The sequence below is a fragment of the Apis mellifera genome, linkage group LG8, assembly GCF_003254395.2.
Source record: "Apis mellifera strain DH4 linkage group LG8, Amel_HAv3.1, whole genome shotgun sequence".
Classification (NCBI taxonomy): Eukaryota; Metazoa; Arthropoda; class Insecta; order Hymenoptera; family Apidae; genus Apis; species Apis mellifera.
This window is the reverse complement of record NC_037645.1, coordinates 2,820,982-2,836,344: the sequence shown is the minus strand read 5'-3', so window position 1 is coordinate 2,836,344 and position 15,363 is coordinate 2,820,982. Positions and strand designations below refer to the sequence as shown.

The window sequence follows — 15,363 nt, the reverse complement described above, 5'->3', positions numbered from 1 at the left end:
AAAAAAAGAAATCACACATTCTAATATTTAGATTTGATAATTTATTTTATCTATTTTAAAGGAACATGAAAAAATTTTCAATAATTACAATATAATATCAACTTATATATTTTAATTATAATGATTCTTACACATCAAGAAAAAGAAAATTTGGGATCGAGACATTGTCATTACTGCCCACGATGATTTTTAATCTCCTTTTATTTGTCTGTCTATCTGTGTCTACTATTCTGACTATTTCTCCCCTCACTTTCCCTTTCCCTTTTTTTTGTCTTTTTATATATTTTTGTTCAGTCTTTCACTCATTCTTTCTAGCTTGGTTGTCACCGTGCAAACGAAAAGGCGGCGATGGTAACGGCAGCGGCAGCAGGTCGTGTGCGTGTGACTGGATATAGACGAGGATAACACCGTGGCGTAGGAAATTACGACGAGTTGCCGAAGAAAGGTGGCAGTGGGATGAGTGGAGAGAGAGAGAGAGAGAGAGGTGGGGGAGGTGATGGCTCGTTGTCGGTGCTGGCATGGCACGAGCCAGCACGGCGCGGCGTGGTCTCTCAGGCGGCGTGGCACGATGCGATCCGACGCGGCGTGGCGCGATGCAACCCACCGCGGCGTGGCCCGAATCGAGCCGAGTCGGTTCAACGTAGCGCGCGATGGTCGAGGGAGTGGAGCAAGTGCCGTCACAGGACAAGCTCGATCCGTGCTGTTCGGCTCGTCGAGGTGATGAGCCCTCGAGGCGGGTGGCGGGCAGAGGGTGACGAGCGACTGGCGGCAGGCGGCGCACGGCGGCCGATGGACGGCATGCAGTAGGGGAAGAGGGGAGATGTATGTTGGGCGGGCGTGCGGCCGTGCGGCGTGCGGCTATGAGGCGCGGTGTGAGGCGTGCGGCGTGCGGCGTGCGGCGTGCAAGTATAGCGCGGAGACGACGGGCGGCGGCCGCTTCATGGCTTATAGAGAGGGAGAAAGAGAGGGAGAGAGCGGTCGAACGGATGGACCGTGGAGACCGTGAAGCGTGCAGCGAGTGTGTTGGAGGGCGATGAAGCGGAGGCGCTTGAGGGGAAATGAGTGAACCAGGAGGCAAAGAAGAGACGTGGGTGTAGAGAGCACGAGGAAATGTGTGCGACGGTAAGGCGTCGGCAGTGGGGTCGGAGGAGATAGTCGTCGGCACGCGCGGCGCAACCTCTCTCTACCCACGCAACGTAGCCAATGTACGTGCGAACGCGCTCGTACGTGAGAGCGTGCGTGTCAAGCTGCCTGCGTGCCAGCGTGCCGCCCCTGTCGGTCGCCCGCCACCGCGTGTCACCGTATATGTATAGTATACCATTTCCTCTACCTACTTCTATGCCTTTGTGTATGTGAACGCACTAACTGATGTTGGTTGCACGCGTTCGTCCAGTGACAGAGCTAATCAAATGGTTCTACTATTTCGTGTTTCGAAATTAATCTCTCCCGATCAGAACAATTATGCCAACCATAAAATAAGTATTATAAATATAAAAATATACAATATTTATTTTTTTCTTACCATCTTTGAATGTTAGATATTCGATTATTTTAATTGTGTGAAATATGTCTTGCATTACTTTATTATAAAGTTAATTATTCGCTTGATTTTATACATCTTATCATTTTCTCATTATTTAAGATTTATTTGAAGTCTACGTATGAAATACGATATATATATAAATTAAATTAATGTTATTGATATCGATATTGCAAAATATATCAGAAACTATCCAAAAATGATAAAATTGAACTCTTTAATGATCTAAATCATATAAAATAAATAAATAAAAAAATAGACTGGGGAGAAAATGGAAAGAAAATGAAATATAAAGGAAAGGATTGAAGTAAAAAAAAAGTGACAGATTACTTTTTCTTTTGGGGCAGACATACGTGAAGGAATCCGTTGTAAATGTAATTTGAAGTAGAAAAGGGAAGTAGAGGAAAATAGTGAGAAAGCAGCCGCGAAACCTAGGAACGCATACGAATAAGGAAAAAATTTGCGAAACTTTTTCACGGTATGAGGTATCGCGATACGACCATACCATGGCCACGCCATTGCCAAGCCGTTACCACGCCGTTATCCCATCGTTCTTTACCACTCCAACCCACATATAACGCTATGTATCGCAGCATACCTCGCCACGTTGCAGTACACTTTACATCGAGGGCTCTCCTTTCTTTTTCTCTCCGTTAAAGCGCTTGCTTTCGTTTCAGTTCTTAAATACGACTAGGAGAGGTGAGGTGAAACATACAAGGACCTGTTTTATACGCACCTCGTCAACGTGTTTTACTTTGTATCTTGTTTTATAAGAAGGGACAAAGGAAGAAAAAACAATAAGAAAAGAAGAGAGTGTGAACCAAAGAATGAATAATTGCGAAACATTAACGATCGTAATAAATAAAGGATTATCAACTTTTTTTTATCATTTTTTCGTTTCTATTATCTTATTTTTATTTTTATATGAATACATATGTTGTATTTACAAAAGAAATAAGTCTTATTAATTTTTGTTTAAAAAAAAAATAGAAATAGTATTTATGTGCAATAGATTTAAATTTTTTTTAATATTTATGATAATGAAATATTTCATTATCATATAATATTATATAATTATTGACAATATCATGAAATTGTATATATTAAATTAAATTATAATAAAATTGAACTATTATTTTTAATATAGAAAATGTTTTCTCAGAAACACCATATATTCATTATAAAATTATATAATATTATATTGTATATTAAAATAAAATATAGAATTTTCACACAATTCTAAGTATATTTTTATATATTTTTTATATATTTTGATATTTATATTTTTAAGAATTTGTAAGAATTTTCTGATTTCTGATGAATTCAATTTTAATTCATATAAAAAAAAAATAAAAGAATATTTTAATTATTTATGACAACTCAAATATCCAATATTTTTAAAAATTTTGTTAACACTAACATATACATATATATAAAATGATAATAATTCAACAGCTGGCAATAAATTGATCACTTTCAAATTCTGCAAAATAGAAAATGTTTCATACGGATCTAATGGACAATTAAAAGGAAATATATATAAAAAATCTTATTGTCACTTTATATAGTTATAGTTTTTCGAAAGATTCTTTCGAGGTTTCCGTCATCGCTCTTTGGAACTGTCGTCTCCATCGAGCACAACTCGATCGATCGACAGCAAACTCAACGTGCCACGTACTTTTCGCGATAAGGTGCAGGATAGAGAAAGAGAAGGGAGAGACGATGGTGTGACGAAGATAGGAGAGGGAAAGAGCGAGTTTGCCCGGTGGCTTCAGCATTGATCGTTCCTAGAAGAAGAGAAGGAGCCAGGCGAAACGAAGAAGAGGCGTACACGAGAAATTCGAGACGCCCGGCGTCGCCCGGCGGCGAAACGTTATCCGGTATGCAAGAAAGGACGTCCTCATTAGCGGGACCCGACGTCGTTTCAGCTCAACAGGAGCGATCGTGGCGTGGCTCGACGTGATACCGCGTCAACCCGTCTTGGTTCAGCTCGGCATAACTATCCCTCCCGCCCGTATTTACACTTTTCTTCGATGATACGTCCGAAAAATATGAAAAAAAAGCGAGAGAAAAAAATAATATCCGATTTGATTCGATGATCTATATTTAATAATGATTTCAATAATGATTGGAGAAAAGTACATTTAAAATTTAATTGAATTAATTTAATAAGTTGTCATGTCTATTTTTTATTGTATTCTATGATTAGTCTCATAATTGTGCTCGATACTCTATAAATCTCTATATCTTCATGAGTGATATGCATGATATAAAAGCATGGAAACGTCTAAAGCATGGAAAATTTTAATTTTTATCATCAATCTTAAACATTTAAATATATGAAACATTGTATATTCGTTATGTTAATATTGCAATATGTTGGTATTTAAATAATATATATTGCAATACAATTTTCATTGTCATAATCATAATTTATTCTATTCTCTTTAATTATTTTTATAATCGCTCATTCACACTAGAACGTCTCTTGACAGAAGGCTGATCCCTCGAGCTGCGATGCCCAACTACTAAACTGCGACCTCCGTTCGAGTTCACCGTTAATCCGTTTATCGCGTTACCGCCACCGCCAGTCTAGCAACCCCCGACCGATTTACCTACCACCCTCTCCCCACCGTCCAACACATATCAACGATGTTGGAGATGCACACCAACTTTAGACAGACGTTAAACTTTTACGAAATCTAACATTATATCTTATATCTGTCTCTATATCAATGTTGTAATTATAGTTTTTCTACAATACATATATATAATTATATATGTCACTTAATATGCATATTATATATATTTTTATACATTGCATTAATCTTTGGATGATCAATCATTAAAGAATTACTTATTAAAATATTTAAATTTTATAAAATTTCAATATAAACTTTTCGTAAAAAAAATTATTTTTAACTATTTATAGATTATGTACTAATATCATAAGTGACTTTGTATTAATTGATCATTAAAATATAATAGTTTTGAAATATCATAAAGAAAAAAAAAAATAACAAAAAACTTTTTTTAATTTTTGAATCCAAAAGAAATACTATCAATAACTCGTTTTACATAGTAAATTCTTTTTCTTATTGCAATGCAAATATAAATATAATTTGGAACAAAAAGAATTTTTTTTTTTCGAATACAAGTTACTCTAAAAATCGAAATAGTGTAAAGAATTAAAGCATTTGAACATATTCCAGCATTTCAAAATCTAGATTCAAGATAGAAGATAGTTTAGGTTAGGCGTAATCGTTACCTGTTACATCGCTGCACCTTACTGCCTTCTTTTCTCTTTCCATTTTCATCGTCTCTTTTTCTTTATCCCAAACACACTTTTACATATATACATACACACATTTGAAACATATCTCTCACTTTTCTTCATCCTTTCGTTACAATTTTTTTATCACTCGCATTTTACCTTCTTCGTAACAGTGAGGTTGTATGCATACACAAAGCAAGAAAGAAAAGGGACACAGATGAACGAACGAGTAACCGTTCTTCTCTTCCGTCGAGTCCCCTCGGGAATCCACAATCCGGCGTCCACGATCTCGTCATCCAAATCCTTACTTCACTCTGGCTCTCTTCTCAAGCCACATCGACCCTTGGTTCTAAAGATCCTTCGGATTTTAACTTCGTCCCTTGTAGGAACTACTGGCGAAAGAATTCTCTGGAGAATCAAACATGGACGATATTCTTCGTTGCTTGATTTACAATCTCTCTCGTAACTAAAAGAAAGTTTCTCTCTTTATTTGGGTCGAATTTTTTGAAATATTGTAGGTTTTTTTATAGTATTATTCTTAATTATTTCGTATTCATTTATCGTTCTTTAATAATAATTTCATATTGAACTAATATATATATATATATATATTATTAAAATTTTATAAAACACAAAATATTATATAAATTGATAATATTAATAAGTTTTCTAATGCAATAAATTAATAATAAAACAATTAAAATAAATAAATTCAAACTATAATAAGAGTTATTTATAACAAAAATATTATGCACTGATATATCACTGATTCCTAACTTTTTCAAAATCACGAAACACTTGATTGCAAGAAAAATTTACGGAACACTAAATCACCATCATATATTTTAATTAATACACGAATTTCATAATTTTACAAAACATTAATATTCTATAGAATATAAAAAATCACTGTTGTACACTTTGAAAAATTCCGGATTTAATTACTTATATTATAAAGTATTCGAAAAATGATTATTATTATTTCCATTGATGTGAATAGAGAAATTGAAGATTTTTATCGATATTTGAAAGTACGAATAAGGCAAATTCCAAAGTAGAAATATATCAAACTAGGAGAACAAAGAATATAGATTGTATTAGAACGAGAAAAGTAGCTAGCGTATGTTGCGTATTCGTGTATCTGGAGCCACCACGATACCAGTGGGAAGCCATTAGCCAAATTGCGAGGTGTCTGCTCGTTGCACCGCTCTATTACCTTCGAGCCGCTTTTCACCGCACCTCCTAACCCAGACCTGCCCATAGTCTTGCTATCTTTCCAACCTCTTTATTTTACACATTTCTTTTGCTTATTCTTCGATCTTATTTTATACAAATTTCTTTTTAACTGATTTACATAACCAAATTTTATAATATATAATGTGTACATATTAAGTTATTGAGAACTAAATTGTAATTTTTAATTTTTTCGAAGAAAATAATGCACTTTATTAATATATTTCAAATTATACTATTCACGATAAGATTTAGTATGAGGAATACTTATTTATAATCAGCAATATTTATTTATTTAAAATAATATTCATATTGTTAAATTAAAAAAAAAGTAAATTTACATACGTATCACTATTTTTTAATAAATGAATAATCTAACAAATAATATAAATTTTGACTTCATGTTACGTAGACATTTTATTATAATTTAGGTTAAGTTATATATTGGTCTTTTATAATTATAGTTAATTATTATATTTATCTATTGACAATAAATAGTAAATTTATATAAATTTTTATATGAACTCAATATTAAAATATTAAAAATTGTTTAAATTAATAATTTAATTTTTGTTTATATTTTACTATTATATAAAAAGAACTATTTTTCTAGGGTATTGTGCCAACTACTTACATACAAACTAGTGAAAAAAGAAAACAAACTAATCTATATACGCGTTTGTGAAATTTCAATGAAGTAAATTAATTGTGAAAATTGAATTGACAAAGAATATCAGATAAGAAATATTATATTTTCGTGAAATATTTTAAAAAATAAAAGAAATTAATTATAAAATTTAAAAAGATCTATTACACGAAAATATTAATAAATACATTTGTATTATTATAAAATTGTATTAATTATAAAATAAAAATAAAAAATATGATCAAAAACGAAGCTTAATTGGCATTTGTTCGATACGAGAAGAAGCAAAAGAATCTGTAAGCTTAGTGAAATCATTCGAACTTGCAGTGGTATTCCCTTGAATGTGGATCTCTCTCCATAGTATAGTGTGTGAGTTGACGTGCAAGCGTGCGGTCGTGCGAGCGTGCAGCGTGCGCGGCCCGGTTTCAAAGTGAACCGTTAAATTATTCGTGGCGCTTTCGAGCGACAAATGGACCAGTGAGACGTTTTAAAGGGTCTCGAGAGTCGGACGTCTATAAATAGGCAGGTTAAGGAAACGTTTAAAATTAGCATACAGAGATATATTGTAAACGCGCACGCGTATTTTATCGTGAGAAAAGCTGATTAAATTTTAAAAATCTAGTCACTTTTCGTTTAATCGATGAAAGAAAAAAAAAAAGAATAGGGAATTTAACCAAACCATTAAATCTTCAAACATTTCATTTGTAAGTAGATTTTATATATTAAGATAAAAATAAAAACAAAATATTATTCTTTTGATTTTTAATTCTTTGAAGAATTAGATTCTTTCTAGAACAAATCTATATACATTCTTATCTCAATAATCTCTATTATTTAAATAATATTTTTTATTAATCATTGAATCAAATAATATCAAAGAATTAAGAAGAAATGACAAATGCTTAGGTTCAAGTCGGTCACTAAAAACAAAAGTAAAAACACACATAAATGCGTGACACATATCGACACCAGAAAAGTATGCATCCTGCTTAGCGACGTACCTGGCTGATACACGGTCATAGAATATTGATATGTAAATATAGCGGCACCGGTAGCGGCGGTGCAACGGCGGTTTATAGGGGCGCTAGCAGGTTAACGAGCGACTCGCAGAGTGCGCGACGGCGGGGTAAAGAGATAGATAGGAAAGTTAAGAGTGAGAGAGACTCTGAGAATGAAAGGAAAAGAGAGGTGGGTAGGGTCTCCCAAAGTCTGTAGGTAGGTTGATGGAGGTCGAGGGTGAGACAGATGGATGGATGGATAGATAGATAGGTGGTGAGAGCGAGGAAAAAGAAAAGAATGAGAAAACGACAGACAAAAGAGAAAAAGAAGAGAAAGATAGAAAACAGTGAGAGAGAAAAAGAGAAAGAGAGCTGTGGAAGGAGAGACAAAGAGAGGTAGGATACAGTAGAGAGAAAGAGAGAGAGAGTGTAAGAGTGTGAGCACGAGAACGGCGGCAGGGGTAGAAAGCGGTAGCAGGAGACCAAAGTAGGGTGAGGCAGCATTGGGATGGGCGAGCGAAGAGTCGAGGGGTAGGGGAGTTGGGTCGCTGCCGGCAGTATAACAGAGACGGTCGGGCGTGCCGCGGAGCGTGCCACCAAAGGGGATGAGAATTTTCCACAGGTTGGAAAATTATTGTCGCAACTGATTCAAATTGAAATTTCGTAAAAAAATTAAATCGCGCGTTAATGATCATACGTATCTTACGTAAAGGTTACTTTCCATTTCAAAAAATGAATCAGAGAGAAAAATTTTTTTTTACGATTTGGGATAAATAATAGAATCACATGCATAAATGACAGTGCGGACAATAGTAAGTCAGTGGTGTATAGGGACATGCCCTGCGGGACACGGAACGGGGTGGTTGGAACGGGCCGCGGAAACACGGAGAGGGCGGGAACACGTCGGTCGAGCGAGGGTTGCCACGCTGCGAGCTGGAGAACGGGGATATAGGAGGGTGACTATGGCTTCGTATGTATGCCTCTCTACGAATAGACTTTTATAACTGTGTGCGCGCTCGCCAGCGCGCGTGACTGAAACCGCCAGTGGTACTATCTACGAGGGCACGTAGAGTCGAAGGGTATCATCTATAGACGAACACCTGGAAGAGATGTATCCTGTCGCTTCACCGCGACGTGTAAAATCTCTCTATCTTTCTCTTTACCTTCACCGATCTTCTCACGTCTGCATTTTTCCTCCTCGATTCCACAATCTTGTTCATTCGTTGCATTCTTTTCAAAGATTTAACTAAGTACATACTTTTATTACATTCTCTCTTTCTCTCCTTCCTCCACCTCTTACCTTCGTTTATCAATTCATTGATAATCGTTTATCAAATTTTCTTACCGAGTCCAGTATTATCGATATTTTTTTTCTTTTCATTTTTTATTTTTGTTATTTATCTGTAATATATCTCTGATCTAAGTTCTATAAAGCTAGGATATTAATTTTGTGAAAAATTAAGATTATTTTTTGAGAAAAAAATAACATTTGTAGATGTGAAAAAAATCATTGCATTTTAAAAATATCAAGAATTTTTAAAATGCAATGAAATATATAAAAAAATCAAACTGATCAAAATTATCAACATAAATCATTTGATTTCTCGTGAAAAATAGGATATTTAATGTAAAAAATTCAAAATTCATATAAATATATATTCTTAGTTTAATTTCTAAATGACTTATGTTATTTATTAATTTCTGAAAATGAATAAGTATTTTATTTTAACTTATTTTTTTATTTTCTTAAATATGCACAAATATAATAGATAATTAATAGACAATTTAAATGCCATTTAAAAATCAAATCCTAATCATATAATTTATAAATTTATGATGAACATACGAATAGATTGATTGGAATCTTCAGAAACGAAGACATATTTAAACGGTATCAACCAATGTTAGTATCGTGCACATTTGAATTAAACTACGTATTAGTTTTTAATTAAAACGTGAATTAATGAAATGAACGAAAGTAATGCAGACTTCTTGAAAAATACACACAACTCCCCACTGCGAGGAGACATAACCGTATTCCTCTTGGAAATGGTAGTGTGAAAGGAAACTGCCACCTCGTCTGCTTAGATGGTGGTGGGTAGCTGTGGGTAGATGAGAAGAATCCGAAACGATCGGAAGACAGAGAGAGAAAGAATGAAAAGAAAGAGAAGGGGCGAACAGCTAGGCGAGCATTAAATCGGAGAAAGATAGAGAGAAGATCGCGGCGGCAAAGGATAGTCGAAGTGGGAGGGATAGACGGGTGGAAAACGTTACGAGGGATCGGGAGAAAACGCAGCGGGTGTTGGCAGGCGGAGGGAGACGAGTACGATAGCGGCGCTGCGGCGTAACGACGCTATAACGCGAGCCGCCGGGTGATTACCTACCACCTCCGTACCCCGTTTACCCTCGTGCGTCGAGCGAAGCGCTTGTCGAGCCACGCCACGCCACACCACACTGCGCCACGCCGTGCCGCGCCATGCCACTCGATACCACGCCGTGCGCCACGCCATCTCGCGATACGGCGTCACACTACGCTACCCCCTCCCCGCATCATACCACGCCATGCTATCGCGTTGACCGTACTATGCCACTACCACCGCGTCGGTAGCTCTGGATGCTACGCCATCGACCCGACATTACGCCCTACGAATTCCTCCCTTCCTCCATCTTTCTTTGCCTCTTTCGCATCCTGTTCTTCTCAGCCAAGTCCGTGGTGCACCGATCGGCGGCCTCGTGTGCCAGTGTCATATGTGTTGATCGCGACAGCCGCGTGTTCGTGTCGTGGTAAGCTCGACTAGCGAGGAACGTCGACGCCGTAAACGCGACGCCCTCGTAACGATGCCACCGGAGAGGTAAGAGGAGGCGGGTTTCAGAGCGGAGTGGCCTCTAGGCACGTCCGTATATACCCCCCACATACCTGACTCTGTCGTCTGTAACATAGCAAGAACGTATACGTGCGTGTAGTCCTACTTCTTCGTTCGTGTTGGTCGCCTATCTAGTTGGTCAGCTCTGCTTCGCCGACTCGAATCGCTCGATTCTCGTTAGAGGTTTCTAATGTCTACCATCTCTCTGGTTGCCTCTAATTTTTTTTTATTTTTCTTTCCTTGAATCGAAAAAAAAATTTTTTATTTTATTCCGATTAAAATTGCGCGTTAGATCTTTTTAATTCTTCATTGCTTCTCTCATTACTTTTGTTTTTTCATACTTTCTTTTTTTTTTTTTTTGCTTCTTTTTTTCTTGAATAAGTAGAATCTAAACAGAGAGGCATTGGAAAAAAGAATGTTTTCATTGATATTTTTAAAAAACAACTTATAAGTTATTAATAATTATAATTATTAATTATTAATAACTTCAGCTTTTATTTTTTTTATTTGTAGTTGATAAGTTTAATAAATAAAAAAACTTTTCGATTTTTACATTTCCACTTGCTATCTTTTCTCTTTTTTAGTGTTTTGCTTTATCTTGATTCCATTACTTTATTCCATTTCCTTTCTCTCTTTTTATTCCTTTAAAATATATAAAAATTCCGAAATCATGGTAGTTTTGAAACTTTTTTGTTTAATTCTTCATTTCTTTTTTCATTAATTGCATTGTATATTTAATCGATCAGTTAATTAACACATTGATCATCGTTGTCAGTTTTATATGTATATGTTTTGTTTTAGAAACAATAAAAATTTTTATTATCCTAAACATATAATTGTAAAGCCTTGACACTATTAATTTGTGAGAAAAAATTTTTAGTTATCTTTTCAAACTGTAAATTCAAAAAATGAATTTTTCTTTCATATAACATATCATCTTTTAATTAATCTTTAAGTTACAAATGATTGTAATTAATAGTGAATCAAAAAGCAAAAATTGCAATCGATTCCAATGACAAAAGCAATAAGAACATAATTTCTTTTCAAAAAAAATAAAATATTATTATAACTCTTTTTTCTACGTTCCAAATTTTCATTCCATTTTTACGTCATTTCCAAAAATAGCTTTCAGGTAAGTAACTGAAGAAAGAATCTCTATATCGAATAATTAGTTTAATTTTCAACATAAAATAAAAATAAAATAAAAAAGAAATAAAAAATCTAAGTTTGACAACTTTCTTCCACTATTTCCATTTCTTCACACTCCCTGTTCGGTCTTTGTCTTTCTTCTCACGAAGCCAAGCATAAATTCATACGTGGTAAGTGAGACTCGCGTGCAGGCATACCGTCGATCGTTTGGTGTGGATATGTATGCGCACTCGCATAATAGCCTCGTTCCTGCCGCATTCGATGCTAGATACGTGAGACGTCGCGTAGATCCCTTCCAAGAGTTTGGGTCTCTGCGATAAACGATACTGTGCCACGCCACCCTAGGTCACGCTAGATGTAGTCTGGCGTGGCCTCGTGCCGTGAATCGGCAGGGGAATGGTCAGAGAAATAGTCACCATGGCGTGGTATAACAACATGCCATTGGCGACGCGACACGGCGCTAACTTAACGGAGATAGCTTCGTAATAGTAGCAGAACTTGATAAACTTTTGCAAAAAAAAAAAAAAAAATACGAATAAGAAAATGCTTCAGTTCAATTTTAATTCGAACTATTAGAATTGTACTCGTTTCAATTAAAATGTAAGTCAATGGTGATGAGAAGTATGCTTTTTGAAATATATATATTAGTAATTGCAAGTAAATCTGTAAGGAATACGAAATTCGAGCCTGATTTTAATGATCTTGTAGAAAATAGCAACTAGCAAAAAACGAAGAGGGATTGAAAGCATTTGAAGAAATTTACGATGTATTGTTTCGATATGATGTCACCTGCTTCACTGAATGCAAGAGAATTCTTTCAATATTGGGGATGACTTTTAAATATATACATCTGCAACAAGAAATCGATCATATAACTTATCAAATATGTTTTTACATACAACTGGAAATCAAGAAAAAATGTAAAAATTCATAGGAATTCAAAAAATCTCGAATATTCAATTGTAGAAGTTAAAACATATTGAAATCTTAAAAGAATATGAAATGAACGTATATATTTTTTATAAGAAAGGAGCAATAAGTTGGTAAAAAGTGAAAGTATAAAATATCTAATAATTTGACGAAGTGAAAAAATCGAAGCACACCTCGTATAGATTTCTGACGAACGATTTATCCGGTCAGATGGTTGGTTAGCTCGATAGGACGGGTGGGTGGTGGCTGGATAGGTGGGTGGTTGGGTGGGTGGGAAGCATGGATGGTTGGATAGTTGGGTGGTTCGGTGGTTAAGCGGTCGAATGGCCGTGCGATTCAAGTAAAACAGAAACGCGCGGGGTGAGGAAAGTGAGAGGAAAAGGTAGGGAACTGAAACAGGAAGGAAAGGGAAATAGGAGAGAGAAAAGAAATAGGAGAGAGTGACGACGGTATTGGATGGTGCGTCGTTAACGATAACGACGGCCACCGATTGTCCCGACGACGCCGGTCTGCACTCCGACGTTTCCCGCACTACTGCCGCTTCCCCTCCGACCTCTGGCTTGACGACACTCGGCCTCGAGCCGCCTTATTGCCGCGATAAATATAGAGCCTACTCCTCGAAAGCGTCTACCCACTCTATTTGGACTTTCTTCTTCCTCGTTCAATCTCTCCTTCTCCAAGTTTTCAATTTTCTTGCTCTATATATATGTATATATATTTTCGACTTTCTCGTTCTGCAAATACAAAATGAAAAATTATGAAAGGTGAGAAAAAAATATACTATATTAGGATATTCGGAAGAAATGATTCTAGAGATTGAAGAAAAAACACGAAAAATATATATATAAATGTCGACTGGATTTAATTAATATATAAATCTTGATCATTTTTGTATATCAACTTTTGTGTCTGTTTTAATCTCTAGAATCATTCCTTAAATTTTGTATTCATTATATATTCAAATTGATATATAATATTATTTATCAAGAAATGTTCTTAAAATTTAGAAAAGATACAATTTTTTTTTGTAATTATAAAAATTAATTTGTCGAATTTATAGATAAAATAATAAAAAAAAAAATGAAAAAGATCTGACAAAACTGGCCTAATCCAAATGATACAATAAGTATAATTTCGTTAATTTGATCATTAGACTAATTAGCTGATTTTTTTTTTTTTCAGGTTCACGATGTTCAACCAGTTTCCACTTGCAAGTATAAGTGCGCCAAGTCTCTCTTTACCAGGCCCGACAGAGCGTCGTAATTTCAGCAAGAATAGAACGAGGTCGTGAACCAGACGTCCAACGAACAAACGTCAGACGAAAAGAGAAATGGTGAGGAGGTAGAAGAGAGAAAAGCAAAGATCGAAAGAACGAACAGAAACGGTCATATAGGTGGATGATGAGTTGGAGGAAGAAAAAGCAAGAGGAAGAGAGAACTGTCGAGAGAGGAACCTTGTTACAAAATCATTTCGTCGGCAGTACGATGGATCGATCGTAACCATTTTGTATTCAGACATCGAAATACTGAGTTCAATGATTAATTATTGTATGCTTTGCTCTTTTTTTTTTTCCTTTTCCTACTGTCATAGGATGCAATGAATTTGATCTTGAAATCTCTTTTCTATTCTCTCATATTAACCAACAATGTTCTTTATAATTTTGACGTAAATTTTTAATGTAACAATTATTTCGATAAGAGTTTTGAAAAATGCATAAAATAATCACAAAATTTTTTACAAAAATTTATATTAAAAAAATTTTGAAATATTATTTTTTAATCAATAATTTTTCAGTTTCTTTTTTTTTGTACTACCCGTTATAGTGCATATTATCATATAGTGTATATTATATAGCGCGAATTTAAAGCGGAAAATACCTTAAAGATGGCAGTTCCATTCGAAGAGAACAAGTTTCATTTGAATATAAAATTCGTGAAAAAACTTTTTTTTGATCAAATAAATAATTAAGCGTGAAAAAGTATAAATAAAAGTAAAAATAAATAAGTAATAAAATAAATAATTTGTTTGCTCTTTTGAAATAAAGAAATATATAATAAGAGAGATAAAAAATGCAACTTATTCACTTATTCTTCGAATTTTTAGAATAAATCAATACAATACACTTATTTACAATATTCTATGAATAAAAAATAATTTCGAACTTTCTTAATTTGTGCCTAAGGTTTTTTTATCATTTAAAATTTAAGGTACCGCAATATCAAATTAATTCATCTGTAAAATTATCTGTAACTAATAATTTAAAAAATTTTTAATTAACAAATATGATAATGATATGATGATGGCATTTACAATTTTTTTTAAGTCTTTTTCTTAATCTTAACTATATCTATTATAAATTTATTATAAATCGTTCAAAAATAAAATGTAGTAAAATTGTTAATCTTTCATGATTCTTCAAACATTATCGATAATAATATATTTATTTAATTTTTAGATGAAATACTGAAAATATCTTCTTTGAAAAAATGAAATGGAATGAAACAAGAAAATGTACGAGAAAGAAAGAGAAAGAGAAGAAGAAAGAGATCAAATAAAAATGATAGAATTGACGAGCGAATCAACATTTGATAATGAACTTTGTGACGACATATTGTATAATTACATATATGATTGTTCAAATAGGATAAAAAAAAAATTACAAATTATAGAATTACAAAGATACGAGTTCTTATCTAATGATATCATTCGTTAATATATCCATGGCCTGC

The 15,363-nt window shown here is 34.4% G+C and overlaps 3 long non-coding RNA genes across 3 annotated transcripts; 1 reads left to right on the top strand and 2 right to left on the bottom strand.

Annotated features, from left to right (window-relative positions):
- Positions 1-4,850: 4,850 nt before the first annotated feature.
- On the bottom strand, positions 4,851-6,304 carry LOC102655080. The gene is made up of 2 exons (XR_003305116.1): positions 5,592-6,304; positions 4,851-5,280 (listed from the first exon to the last, which is right to left on the bottom strand). It is a non-coding gene; the product is annotated as an uncharacterized LOC102655080 (long non-coding RNA).
- A 613-nt stretch (positions 6,305-6,917) lies between these two features.
- Positions 6,918-14,176, top strand: LOC102655052. The gene is made up of 2 exons (XR_001704044.2): positions 6,918-7,397; positions 13,817-14,176. It is a non-coding gene; the product is annotated as an uncharacterized LOC102655052 (long non-coding RNA).
- On the bottom strand, positions 11,712-13,383 carry LOC107964885. The gene is made up of 2 exons (XR_001704043.2): positions 12,808-13,383; positions 11,712-12,554 (listed from the first exon to the last, which is right to left on the bottom strand). It is a non-coding gene; the product is annotated as an uncharacterized LOC107964885 (long non-coding RNA).
- Positions 14,177-15,363: the final 1,187 nt, after the last annotated feature.